This window comes from Macrobrachium nipponense, chromosome 1 (assembly GCF_015104395.2).
Source record: "Macrobrachium nipponense isolate FS-2020 chromosome 1, ASM1510439v2, whole genome shotgun sequence".
Classification (NCBI taxonomy): domain Eukaryota; kingdom Metazoa; phylum Arthropoda; class Malacostraca; order Decapoda; family Palaemonidae; genus Macrobrachium; species Macrobrachium nipponense.
In genome coordinates this window covers 183,382,343-183,397,342 of record NC_087200.1, presented here as the reverse complement: position 1 = coordinate 183,397,342, position 15,000 = coordinate 183,382,343, and the positions used below count along the sequence as shown (strand labels likewise).

Here is a 15,000-nt window from a genome sequence, read left to right as displayed (position 1 = left end):
ACAATATAAAGATCACTGCCTCATTCATACGTTAACTCGTGAATCGAGGATGACCCCATGGTGCAGGAAACTTCCGTAACAACAGCCGTTTTATAATTATATGACATATATATAAATATGTATATACACATATATACATCGTTTGTGTTAGTGCTCATGTATTGAAATTCAGTACAGAATTATACGAAGCCCGTATTTTCCCTTGTATTATCATGGCTGGTAACAAGAGCTAAAGGTTACATCTTTTACGTCTTTCGGTAACATCGAGATCTTATGCGCTCAGACGAAATTTTAGATGTCTTGCCCTATCACCTTCCTTACGTCTTATTTCTCTCTTGATTTTGTGCGATACTTCCCTTTGTTTTTTTCCTTCGTGTATTTAGAGTTCTCCTGTATCAATTCATCGGGGTGACTGCCTTTGGTCTGTCCCACTTTATCTCAAATATAGTTTCAAAAATCTAAAAAGGAAATGTGATAATGATGAGTTGCCACACATCCCCAAATGTTTGATTACTGAGATTTGTAAAGCGGGAATTTTGTCTTTTTCATCTTAGCGAATCATCACTTATTCTTACCTTTATTCCTCAGGCCGTTGGACTGTGGAACTGCCTCCCCTGAGGATGTCGTGCGGTTGGAACTTTAGAAATTCAAGCTGTCATAAGAGGGATAGAGGAAACTCTTTACAGAATCAACTCGGCTGATGCGGGAATATCTTTTAATAATAATAATAATAATAATAATAATAATAATAATAATAATAATAATAATAATAAGAATAATAATAATAATAATAATAATAATAGGAGCACTAGGCACGATCCCAAGATCCCTGAAAATGAATCTAGAAAAACTAGAGACTGAAGTAGCTCCAGGACTCATGCAGAAGAGTGTGATCCTAGAAACGGCGCACATAGTAAGAAAAGTGATGGACTCCTAAGGAGGCAGGATGCAACCCGGAATCCCACACTATAAAATATCACGCAGTCGAATTGGAGGACTGTGATAGAGCAAAAAAAAAAAAATAAAATAAAAAAATAATAATAATAATAGTGGTAAAAACAAAGTCAATGGCTCCTGAGGTCGGCTTGTTCCATATGAATATGATTCATCTTCTGAATAATAATAATAATAATAATAATAATAATAATAATAATAATAATAGTATTAATGATAATCAATCGCCTCTGAGGTGGACTTGTTCTGTGAATATGGTTCATTGTCTGAATAGTAATAATAATATGATATTAATAATAATAATGACAATATATATCATTGCCCCCTGTGGGGGGTCCATTTCGTATGAATAGGCTTCATTTTCTGAATAATAATAATAATAATAATAATAATAATAATAATAATAATAATAATAATAATAATAATAATAATAATTTATCTTTATCTTCATCGACCTCATCGGTAAGCTGATATAATCACTTTATTTTTTCTTATCTGTCCTTCCTTTGCTTCCGTCGTTATCTGAAAGGAAAGTGTTCATCGAACGCATTCACTCTCCCAACTTAGACGTCAGACTTAATTAATGACAAAAAAAAAAAGTCATGAGAAAAGATGCCATACCTTCATTAATTTTCGTCTCTTTTTCTAGAGGCTTTGGAAATCCTCCCCACTTCTGCATGGTTATAATCTCTCCTTTTTCCTTCTTTGTTGATTATACCTTCTCTGTTTTTTTTTATCCTTTGGTAACAAGTTACCTTTCTTTGGGGAGAGAGAGAGAGAGAGAGAGAGAGAGAGAGAGAGAGAGAGAAACCTTTGAACAATGAGTCAAGTAATCTGGAAGATTGTAACTTCCAAAGCAGGAGCTACTTTGTTTTAAGAGGTTACGTTTCTCTGTGAGCCTTCAGTGAGGAAGGCCTTACAGACAGTTCTTCGAATGGACAGGTAAAAAGGTAATGAGAGTCAAAGAGTGACTTATATAGAAATGAAGATAATCAACTAAAATCAATATTATAAAACAAATGCATCAGATGGTTGAAGAGACAACCATAGGGAAACTAATTCACGTAAGAGTTCAGTTTCATTTAATTTCAAACGATCTCTCTCTCTGTTCGTTTTTCATCTTAGTTCATTTCTTCAGGCGATCTTTGAACTGACAGTTAAGAAGGCTTCAATTCATTCTTCCCAAAAAAGAATGGCTTGTACAGAAATGAAAGTCATCAAAACCAGAAGACATATTTCACATCAAATAAATCCAGTGGTTCAAGAGACAGGAAAACTAATTCGTCACAAAGATCAGTTTGTTTCTTTTAACTTTACCTCTCTCTCTCTCTCTCTCTCTCTCTCTCTCTCTCTCTCTCTCTCGATTGTCCCTTACTCGGGGAGTAAGCCTACAAACTACTTTCTTGTTATTGTTGTTGTTGTTGTGTGGGTAAGATAGGCTAAAATAGTCTGAAAAAAGTTTTTCGCAATTACTTGAAGATACTGGAATTTTAGGATAGAATATTTATGATTATTTAATTAGAATGAAAATATAAGAAATAAAAAATGTTCATGCTGAACAGCACAGAAAAGTAATTTTTAATAAAATATAGCGCATTTCCCCCCCCCCCCCCCCCCCATTGTCGTCGGTGAAACCAGGCTTCATTTCACCGTAGAATGTAGGACGTTTTAATTTATTTGATGTACTGAATTTAGAGGCTGTATTTTTGGGGAATTATTTTGTTTCCTCTTACAACTGAGAATATATCGACGTGTTTAATTTGCATCCTTTTTATTTGATCTTGTTGTTAAGATGAGCAGTACTAATCATGAGTGTTAATTACGAGGACCACTTTATGCTACGTTATGAATATAATGGTTGCAGCTTATGTGCCAGGGGAAATCTTGCACGCGTCCCGAGTAAGCTTGAGGTCGAATCACGCCTTGTTCGTTTGATGGTTTAAGATACAGGTAACAAAGGTAACTTAGTTTCACATCCTTTCCCGAAGTCCTCTCTTATCAATGTCATTCGTTTCACAGGGTGTCATTTTTGAACTGACAGTTGAGAAGGGTCGAAAACTCTTCTTTTTTTCTATAAAAGTAGGAATTGTGTAGAAATGAAGGCAATCAACCAAGAGAAATATTTTAAATCAAGTGAATTGTTTTCCACTTCCCTTCCAGGACTTCTCTCTCTGTGTTTATCTTTCATTTTCGTCCATTCCTTCAGGTGTCGGGGCGCCAAAAACAAAGGCTAATCAGATCGACATTTTTGGTACATTAGTCGAACTTGGGTCGGGAGACTGATGGAGCGAAACCGAGTTCTAGGGAAAACGTCTTCTTTTTTCTCCCTCGACTCCACAACTTTTCCCTCAGTTCCTCCCTCTCCACCCTCCTCCCCCTCATTTCCCCCTCACTCTTCAACAAACTTTGAAGCTCCGTCTGCAACCCTCTCCCCCTGGGGGAAAACAAGGAGGCGCAGCCCTCGGGGTAACAAGAAGGGGGGGAATGGGTTCGTAACCTCCTGGTGGGGTTTCGGTCGTAAGGAGGTGGAGATGGAGTTGGAGATTGTCATGGTGGCGTTGGTGGTGGTGGGGGTTGGGGAGGGGGGTTAGTGGTGGAGCAGGGATATTCAAAGTTTGTTTAGGGGCCGTTTTCCAGAAGTTGATGGCCTCGTCTTTTTAAAGCCTCTCTTTACATAGTTCTGTCGATCGTGTTTTGTTCGTACGTCCGTGATTCTTTCCACCCTCCTTAGGCATTATTACTTAAGGGTCTTTGCAACCTCTTTCATTCCTTTTACTGTACCTCCGTTCATAGTTTTTAGCAGTGCAATTGCAAGGTCTACTTCCTGTTACACCTTTTTACAGTCTAGTTTCCGTTTCAGTTTTGAGTGACCTACTAGGTCCAGCGCTTGGCTTTCACCTAAATTCTATGTTATATTCTATTCTGTCGACGGAGAGGCATAAGCATTGAGGTAGACCTTGTGTGTATATATGGTATATATATATATATATGTATATATATATATTATATATATATATATATATATATATTCATACTACTTAATTTGAATTTCAGTTTCGTTAGCAGATGAAGTGGAGTAGACCATTCTTATATATTTTTTAATTTGTTCGAATTTTCTTATATATTTTTATTACTTTGAGGCAGACCTTTTGCATATGTCTATTGTTTTCACTTATTTGAATTTCAGTTTCCTTGGCAGGGGCAGTAAAACGAACTTTTCTTATATTTTTTTTTTGTTTATTTGACCTTTATTTTATTTGTTCTTTATTCTACTAAACATTCAAACACCTAATTACTTACATTTCCAATGAGTAATCGGGATAAATTGTTTGCAACATTGTTACTAAGAGTGATGGAGATAAATAGCTATTTAGTAAAAAATATAAATTTAATTATACATACTGATAGAGACCTTACCTTACCTTACAGACCTTACATCTTGTTCGGGTTGCCCCAGGTCCCTCAGTGTGAGGCACCTCTAATGTCTACCAGAGAGTTGCTAGTACTCTTCCGGTATATTTTGCATCTTCCAATCTTGGATGGTCTGGGATGCAGTTTAGATATTTGTCGAGCTTATTCTTAAACACATCTACGCTCACTCCTGATATATTCCTCAGATGAGCTGGCAAACGCATTGAATAGACACTGCATTATCGATGCTGGTGCTTAGTGGATTAATGTCCTGTGTGCTTTCCTTATTTTTCCTGGTATAGTTTTGGGCACTATTAATCTACCTCTGCTTGCTCTTTCTGATATTTTTAGTTCCATGATATTTTCTGTTATTCCTTCTATCTGTTTTCCATGCCTGAATTATCATGTAGCGTTCTCTTCTCTTTCTAGACTATATAATTTTAAGAATTGTAGTCTTTTCCCAGTAGTCTAGGTCCTTAACTTCTTCTATTCTAGCTGTAAAGGACCTTTGACACTCTCTATTTGTGCAATATCCTTTTGATAGTGTGGGTACCATATCATATTGCAATATTCAAGTGGACTACGAACATATGTTTTATAAAGCATAATCATGTGTTCAGCTTTCTTGTTTTGAAGTGCCGTAACAACATTCCCATTTTTGCTTTACATTTTGCCAACAGAGTTGCTATTTGATCATTGCATAACATGTTCTATTCATCATCACACCCAAGGTCTTTAACTGCTTCCTTATTTGTGATGGTCTCATTATTAGGTCCCTTATATGCATATAGCTTTCTTCTCTGTCTCCATAATTTATTGATTCAAATTTATCAGAGTTAATACCATCCTATTTACCTCTGCCCAATCATATACTTTGTTAAGGTCTCTTTGTAGAGCGTTCCTATCTTCATCACAAGTAATTTCTCTACTTATTCTTGTGTCATCTGCGAAACTACTCACTACCGAATCCTTCACATTATTGTCTATGTCTTCAATCATAATAACAAACAGTATTGCAGCTAACACCGTACCTTGCGGCACACCGGATATTACCTTGACTTCATCCGATTTCTCGTCGTTTGCAATAAACTATCTGTTTTCTGTTGTGTAAAAATTCTTTTAACCATCTTCCTACTTTATCCACGATATTGTGTTTTCTAATTTTCTTTTCTTCGCTAATATATTATGGTCTACTTTATCAAAAGCTTTTGCAAAGTCTAAATAACCACATCTGTTTCATTTCCGCTTTTCATATTTTTTGAATATGTTCTCACGGTGGACTAACAGTTGGGTTTGTGTACTTTTTCCGGGTACGAAACCATGTTGTCCTTTATTAAACAAATTATTTTTTATTAAATGTTTTCATAATATTTTTCTTCATTACCCTTTCATCACTTTCATAATATGTGATGTTAGACTCACAGCCTATAATTACTTGCCTCTAGTCTTGATCCACTTTTTGAAAGTAGGGGTAATATATGCTAATTTGTGCTCATCATAAATCTTGCCTGTATCTACACTTTGTCTTAATAATATTGCAAGTGGCTTTGCGATAGAATGGACTACTTTCTTTAACAAAATAGCAGGAATTCCATCAGGCCCTGCAGCAGCTCCATTTTTAATTTCATTAATAGCCTGCACAATATCAGCTTCATTAATATCTATGTCAGCTAAATATTCACTATTTTCATCCCTTTATTATTCTATATCATTATCTTCATTATCTATTCTAGGGGTGAATTCTCTCTTATATCGTTCTGCCAGTATGTTGCAAATTTCCTTTTTTTTCATTCGTTAATCTCCCTTCAATTCTCAGAGGGCCTATTTCTATTCTTCTTTTATTCATCTTCTTCGCATATGAGTATAATAGCTTGGGGTTTTGCTTGATATTTAATAGGGTTTTTTCTTCCAAGTCCCGTTTTTCATTTTCTTTTGATTGTATAATCTTTTGTTCTGCATTTTCTATCTTACTTTTTAGTTCTATAACTTTCCATGCATTTTTTTTCTTTTGCAAGACCTTTTTTCCACTTTCTGATTTTCTGGAACAAGATCCTTCTGTCTCTTGGTATGCATGAATGATGTTTACTTTTCTTCTTCGGTATATATTTTTCCACTATTTTCTCCAATATTTTATATAATATCTCCGTATTTACCCTTATGTCATCACTTACGAAAATGTTATCCCAATCTTTGTTTAATTCTTCATTAATTTCTGACCATTTTATATTTTTACTGTAGAAGTTGTATTTTCCATATCCTTCCCACTTTTTCATTTCTTGCTTATCTCTATTTTCACTTGCTTGGAATGAACTGTTAATTCTATGACATTATGGTCTGAAATATTCGCATTATAAACTATTATTTCTTTAACATAATTCATCTCGTTCACAAATACTAGGTCTAAAGTATTTTCCTTTCTTGTTGGCAGGTGATTTATTTGAATGTTGTATTCTAGTAGCATATCTAATAGCTTTTCAAATTGCCTCTTATCTTCTGCACTACTATTACTCTCTTTTTTATATGTATAAGTACAACCACAATCTCCTATTCGTTCTTTCCATTCTACGAAAGGAAAGTTGAAGTCACCAGATAGGAGAATAGTCCAGTCCTTGTGATTTCTACATATATCATCCAATTTTTCAATTATTAAGTCAAACTCTTTAGTATTAGGAGGTCTATATATTACTATGTTCATCAATTTTTCAGATTCAAATTCTACGCCATTAGTTCACATTCTGAGTTACTATATTTCTCATATATTTTTCCTTGTTTTTTGTCCTTTCCCATATATTGCGGTTCCCTTGATTCCTATTTTTTCTATCTGAGAGAGAGAGAGAGAGAGAGAGAGAGAGAGAGAGAGAGAGAGAGTACATAAATAGAAAATAATTAAATATTTTTCAATAATCAAATATTTATGTATAGAGAACACTGATAAAATGGAAACAGTTATTCACAGAGAGAGAGAGAGAGAGAGAGAGAGAGAGAGAGAGAGAGAGAGAGAGAGAGAGAGAGAGAGAGAGAGAGTCGCAAATAGAAATTTAAATCTTTTTAGGTATACAAATGAGATGTCTGGAGAAGACTAGTAAAATGGGATAAGGTAACCTTTGCCTGTGAGAGAGAGAGAGAGAGAGAGAGAGAGAGAGAGAAACCAACCGAACTTTCAAAGATAAAACAAATGAGGAAGTTAGTACAGGGAGCATAGAGGGTCGGACCCTAAAACCTCTCTCTCTCTCTCTCTCTCTCTCTCTCTCTCTCTCTCTCTCTCTCACAGGCAAAGGTTACGTAACGTCCCTGAGAGAAGCATTTCAAAAGAATTGAAGTTTATCGCTGCATTTGGTTCACGTCTTTTCTTCTCGAGATTCCTTTTGTTTTTCCGTTTTATTTCTCTTGTGTAGTTTGCATTGTATTTTTATTCTTGTGACCAGCCATTCTTTTTTTTTTATATTGCCCTGTTCATCTGTCATTTCTTTCTTTTCATCAGCTTGATTTTACTAGTCTTTCTTTTAAGACTGCGAAGAGTAATCCCTCTGTTTGAAGATAAGGATGAAGTGAGACTCTCTTCTTGATTGTATTCTTTAACAATATATCAAAATTTGCTCTAAAACAAATGGGTCATATTTGAACCCTTTTGATTATGGCAATACCATCCACTTCCTCTTGTGTTTCATCATGAAACCTCTCCGACTTTTCAAATTTCTCTTCAATTTTTCTCAGTATCTGGGTTTTCTTATTTCTACGTTTCATCCCGTACCAATCTTTCATTTCCTTTTTTGTTCTTGTCTGCTATGCTTTTTTTGAAGGCTGCTTCTATGACTATCTCTTGTTATCTTTAATTCTCATTTCTTCCAGATTCTTCTTCTTCTTTTTCTCCCTTGATCCTTTTTTCTTGACTTTAGCCAGTGATACGAAGCTCAAGTTTCCCATCCCAGTTTTATTTATTTATTTATTTTTATTTTTTGTTTAGGAGGCTTAATGGATACTCTCCATCCCTCTTTTTCTTCATAGTTTTTTTCTGGGTGACCCTCCTCTAAACAAATGTTGAGTCTCAAGGGTAAAAGATGTCTGTGGGGTTTAGATGGGTGTATAGGGGTGAAGTCGGATTAAATCGTAGAACCACCAGCAAAGTCCTCTTTTTCCTCCCTTTCCTTTTTCGTTAGAGTTTTATTAAATTGACAGGGATCATAATTCCAGTTTTGTTTTCTAATAATTAACTTTTTTATTCTGTATTTCTTATTACCTTCTGGTACTGCTTTCAAATGAGCTCCGTAGTCTTTGTAAGCTTGAATTTCTAGATTATGGACCGTGTGAGCTTGTTCCATATGAATACCGGCTCATCTTCTGAATAATAATAATAATAATAAGACCCAGAACTATACAGATACAGGAGAATGACAAACAGAATAGAGGAATGGCACAACAAACCAATGCACGGACAGTACATGAGACAGACTAAAGAACTGGCCAGCGAAAAAACATGGCAATGGCTAAAGAGGGGAGTACTAAAGAAGGAAACAGAAGGAATGATAACAGCGTCACCAGATCAGGCCCAAAGAACCAGATATGTTCAAAGAACGATAGATGGAAATAACATCTCACCCATATGAAGAAGTGTGCAATAAGAAACACGAGACCATAAACCACATAGCAAGCGCATGTCCGGCACTTGCACAGAACCAGTACAAAAAGAGGCATGATTCGGTGGCAAAAACCATCCACTGGAGCCTGTGTAAGTAACACCGGCATACCTTGCAGTAATAAGTGGTACGAGCACCAACCTGAAGGAGTGATAAAAAACAATAAGGCAAAGATCCTCTAGGAGCATGGTATCAGAACAGCTAGGGCGATACGTGCCTGATAGGTGCCAATAGACCAGACGTGACGTTGACTGACATAATCAAGAAGAAAGTATCACTCACTGATGTCGCAATACCATGGGACACCAGAGTAGAAGAGAAAGAGAGAGAGAAAAGATTGAAAAGTATCAAGACCTGAAAATAGAAATAAGAAGGATATGGAATATGCCAGAGGAAATTGTACCTATAATCATACGAGCACTAGGCACGATCCCTGAAAGGACCCTGGAAAAAGTAGAGGCTAATGCAGAAGAGTGTGCTCTTAGAAACAGCCCGCATAGTGAGAAAAGTGATGGACTCCTATGGAGGCAGGATGCAACCCGGAACAGAATAAACAGAATGAATTAAAGGCACGAGAAGATTGATCTGATAGAGCAGTGATTAAAAGACTAATGAGTTCAAGGGGGAAAAATTCAGATTTATTAAAGACGCGTATGTAAGGCATTTGCTATAAAAAATGCACACGCCAGTAATGTCATACTCTGGTAGAGCCGTGTGTACTAGGCCTACAAGATTTGATATGATCACTTTTAAAAACTTTGAATGGTCTGCACGTAAATATACATTACTTAGTTTAGGCTTAAAGGGCAGTGTTGGGAATGTGGTCGGGTCCATTTAGGAGTTTATAATCATCACTTATATATATGTGTGTGTGCGTCTATATAGATATGTATATATATTATATTTATACATATCTATATATAAATATATATTTATAAATGTATATGTATAAACATATATATTTAAATAATACATATAAGATCGGGAAAGCAGCCTACGGATATTAAGTTGAAAATTCATAGCAGTTTCATCCCTAAAACTGTGAATGTCCTCTTTCTATATATATACGGATACAAATCTATCTACTTTTTTTACCCGTATTTAGAAGGGCAATATTTACATGTTTAGGGACGAATTTTAACAGCCAAACTTGCCTAAATTTTAAACTCTCTCTCTCTCTTCTCTCTCTCTCTCTCTCTCTCTCTCTCTCTCTCTCTCTCTCTATATCTATATATATATATATATATATATATATATATATATATATATATATATATACATACATACATACATACATATAAATATTTACATACATATATATTTATGTATATATACTATACTACGTGCATGTATATAATATATATATATATATATATACATGATATATATATATATATATATATATATATATATATATATCTAATATATATATAATATATATATGTGTGTTGATATATATGAGAGTGGGATAGTTTTACCCTGTAAGTCAGCTCCATCTCTCTCAGGGGTAGGGGATTACCACGTTGAGACCCCTGCCTTGCGTGCACCTAGATGTTTTTTTTTTTTCTTTTTTTTTTACCAAACGTTATTTAAAACAGGGATATTAGATCAGACGCCATGTTCTCGGGTATTTATTTCTTTTTTCATTTAGTTGTTTATCTTCACGTTCCCGAGTATTTATCTATTTATTTATTTATTTGTATAGAGAGGGTCCCGTTTGGGGAGAGGATTATCTCGTGGGGACCTCCTCGTTTTAATGGTATGCATTTGCTCTGAGCAGAGTACATTCATGCCTGGTATTTTCTTTTATCGCTTTCTGTTCGCCTCTGTGTCCTTTTCTTTCAACAAATGTCGACTAACAAGTGGGTACGCAATTCAGACTGTGGTCAGCAGATACACACTGTTTCTTGGGTCATGTGCTCATTTCATACCACATAGTCCTGTTCGAGAGTCGACCTCAGGTCATCCAGTTTGTGAGTTGAACAAATTACTATAGCACCACGAGGCAAAAGGAGAGAGAGAGAGACTACTTAATTTATTTAAACAATTCCAAAAATTTATAAAATTTGATAAATTCTTCAGTCTTTGGTTGGTGAAACATATTACCCTTGAGAGAGAGAGAGAGAGTGAAGAGAGAGAGAGAGGAGAGAGAGAGAGAGTGAGAGAGAGAGAGAGAGAGAGAGAGAGAGAGAGAGATGATTGATCGCTCGATTCCAGTCACTTATTAAAAGCCTCGGAAAGTAGTACATTCTATTTTAGTATAATAATCTGGTCCGCTCTTATAGTGGTTAGTGTCGTGGATGGCCGCTCAGATGTTGCGGGTTACGCGTCTTCCCCAGGCCGACGAAAACTCACAGGTTCTGTATCGAGATCAGTTAATGCTGCAGTGTGTGGTCCGGGGTGGGAGGTTGGAACCAGCATTCTTTGGAAGCTTGAATCTCTCTGTAGTCGGTGGCCCCTTTGGTGTGCTCGTTCCTTGTGAATTACCTTTCTGTCTTTGTTGTTGACGCTGATGCTCATATATTTAAGGACGACTGTAATGCCACCCGAGAGGGCCATTTCTTAAGGTTTTTGAACGCGTCTCTGTTTAAACATTTATGTATTCAGTGTTTTTCATTAGGCTCTTCTTTCCTTTTGCGTTTTTCCATCTACCTCTACTACTACTACTCCTACTACTACTAATGATAATAATAACAATAATAATAATAATGATGATAATTATAACGATGGTGTAAGGGTTTCTATATGTTGAAATGTATACTAAACGAGAGGTTTCAGTAACCTGCTCTCATTTTTGTATATATTTTCAATCTATATTGACACATCCACCTTTGTGGATTTCGTCACCGTTTTAATGACTCGTGGCATTGTGTGATTTTTATGAGTAAATAAATAATAATAATGATTATAATATTAATAATAATAATACGGTTACACCATGGTGAGTTTCTTCACCATTTAAGTGACACATAATAATAATAATAATAATATTAAAACAATGAAAACTGGAAATTAATCCCAATGAAATAATCACACTTTGAAATAACGGCATCAGTTACCTCATCCAGAGCTTGTAAGGACTAATGAAGAAGCACACCCTCAGAACACGAGAGGAAAATAACAGAAAAAGAACACACACACACACACACACACACACACACACAACTCTGGAAATACAAAGTACCTCCCAAGAAGACCTTAAAAACGAAGGGAGGGAGGAGCAGCGAATCTCGTAAAAACTCCTCAGCCGTAATGGTTGCGAGAAAAGACGGTAGCTCCGTCTTTCTCTTGTTTTTTTTTTATCGCCCCCTTTTTATTTAAGTAATTCCGGCAGCACCAAAGAACAGACAAGATATGGAAGTAAAAGGGATGATAAAGGTGGGAAAAAATGGAAAAAATAACGTAGCTCGTTAGCTGGTCTCCCTTTTATGGCTTAAAAATGTGACTGTCGAGATATGATGCTTATTGACGTGAAAGTCAAGAATAAGAAAATAAAACCCGTAGGCAGGGGGCCAGGATTGGTATTGATGCCGCCAGTTTGTCTCACGCGGTACACTGTAGGCATTACTTTAGGTTCTTTGCAGCGTCCCTTCAGTCCATAACTGCAGACCCTATTCATTGTTTTCACTGCACCTCCGTTCATATTCTCTTTCTTCCATCCTTCCTTCCACCCTCTCCTTTTTACTCTCAGACCTTTTTACTCTCAGTTACCCTCTCAGCGCTGAGTGACCTCATAGGTCCCAGTGCTTGGCTTTTGGGGCTAGATCTGATATTCAATTCTATTGCATTCCATTCCATACATAAATAAAAATAGTTTTTGACATTATAAGTCAACACCTCAATTTTCTATATCAGTTTTGAAAGGTATTTTTAAATCTGCTTCTTTTTCCTGTTCCATTCACTCCTGTTTTGCCCCAACTCTGGCACCGTCTGGGTATGAGGGCCTCTTCCTTCCTGTACCTCTTATAGTGGCATCTGTCCACTAGAGGCCTCTTCTCCTCCTAGCCTCCCCTTAATGCCGAATTGTACTCTGTACGCCAAAAGTATCGTCCTCCATTTCATCCCCATGACCGAATCGTTAAATACAGGAGAGGCGAACGGCGTTTTGTGTGTGGGTGCAGGATGTTCGACGGACTGTTGATGAGCCTTCGGAGTAGGTGTATGAAGCTACTGATGTTGTGGGAGGTTTCTGCTTAGGAATTCTTCCAGGATTCAGTAGTTATAAGCGTGAATGTTGCAGGGACTGGTTTTTGCTTCTAGACTCTAGAGCCACCCCCTTCTTAAGACAGATTATCTATCTGCATATCTATCTATATATGTATCTTTGTGTGCGTACGTGTGTGTATATATATATATATATATATATATATATATATATATATATATATATATGTATCTTTGTGTGCGTGCGTGTGTATATATATATATATGAATTATCTCGGTCATTTTCATACTGGCTCTGACTATGAAAAAAGATTTGCTTTCATTGAATGCGCACGTTATTCTGGCAATCATATTTTCCTAGAAGCCTTTGATGCTTAATGTAGTAATTTCTGGAGTACCGCACGGCACCGCGCGACGCCGGGACCCATTGTAATTCGCAGAGCCCTGAAGTTAATACTTTCCTTTCTTATAAGAGTAGCTTCAAAATTTAGGAGATAGTGAAGAACGATGCAGATTCTTTACCCATTAGTCTTGCCTCATCTCTTTTTTAAGCGTGCGTTCACACTACTCTAAGACATGTGTCCATGCATATAGGTAACTTATTGTAGACATATCGCGAAGACGTTGAATCTATATTATATATATATATATATATATATATATATATATATATATATATATATATATATATATATATATATATAAGGGAATATTTCGAAATCCAGGGATATAAGAAATAACCAATTCTCTTTAGTACCAACCTAGTCCATTGGGGGTCAAATGTGTTTTGCCGTGTTTAGTACTGCCCCCTGGGGAATCAGATGCACTCGATGAAAGATGAAAACACATCGCGGGAAAAGAAGTAGTAGGTTAGCGCGAGTGTATTCCTTCGTCAGTAGCCGAAGACTACCAATCTGTAAGAGGTCCCCCGTCACTAGGGACACATCCTCCCGGAGTTAGAAAGCTTCTGTAGGGTAAAAGAGAGAGAGAGAGAGAGAATGAACAAACTGGAAGCACAATTGCTTGCTTTCAAAAGGCTGCTTTTCAATACGTCTCAGGCAGCTCTCTCCTCCTCCTCCTCCTCCCCTCCCCTCCCCTCCCCTCCCCTCTCCCCCTCCTTTACCCTCCCTCTCTCCCCTCCCCGTACCCCTTCCCTTCCCCTCGATGAAAGGAAGGTCGCTGCCTCTGCTGCTATTCGCGTAGTCGCTCTGCTTGCGTGAACGAATGTTCGGCGGAGTCCCTTTCCAAGAACGGCCGTCCTACTGTTTGTCCTTTTAAATAATGCACTGAGAGAAGAGACGAGAGGGAAGGAACCCGATGCTGAGGTCCCCAGTTTTTTTTTATTTTGTTTTTTTTAAGAACTTTCCTACTTGACATTGTTCTACTGAAACGACTGCATTTATCGCATTTATCAGATGTCTCTGATATGTCTTCATTTTCCCGCTTTTGCTCGCTGACATTTCATCATTTTCGTGGGTAGCGTAACCGCCTTATTTTAGACATTTCTAATTTTTCCTTTCCTTAAGCAAGTCAGCTATCATGGATTTCCTCTCATCTGCTTATGAGACGTCTTCCTTTTTTTTTTTTTTTTTTTTTTTTTACATTATATCATTTTTGTGGGTAACATAGTCACATTATTTTAAATATTTCTTTTCTTGTCTACTCGAGCAAATCAACCGTCATTCATTCTCTCTCGCACTGAAACCCCCAAGTATTTTTATCCTTAATTTATCTTTTTGTTTGTCAGGATCCTTACAGGGTTTGGGGCGTCAAGTCCTTGACCCAAACTCTTGCGTTAGGAAAAGGGGGCCCACCAGAGGGGTCAACCTTTGCTATG

General features: G+C 36.6%; 1 protein-coding gene across 5 annotated transcripts in view; it reads left to right on the top strand.

Moving 5' to 3' along the window:
- Nucleotides 1-15,000, top strand: part of LOC135219903 (transmembrane protein 117-like) — a 421,293-nt gene that overhangs the window by 314,361 nt on the left and 91,932 nt on the right. The window lies entirely within an intron of this gene.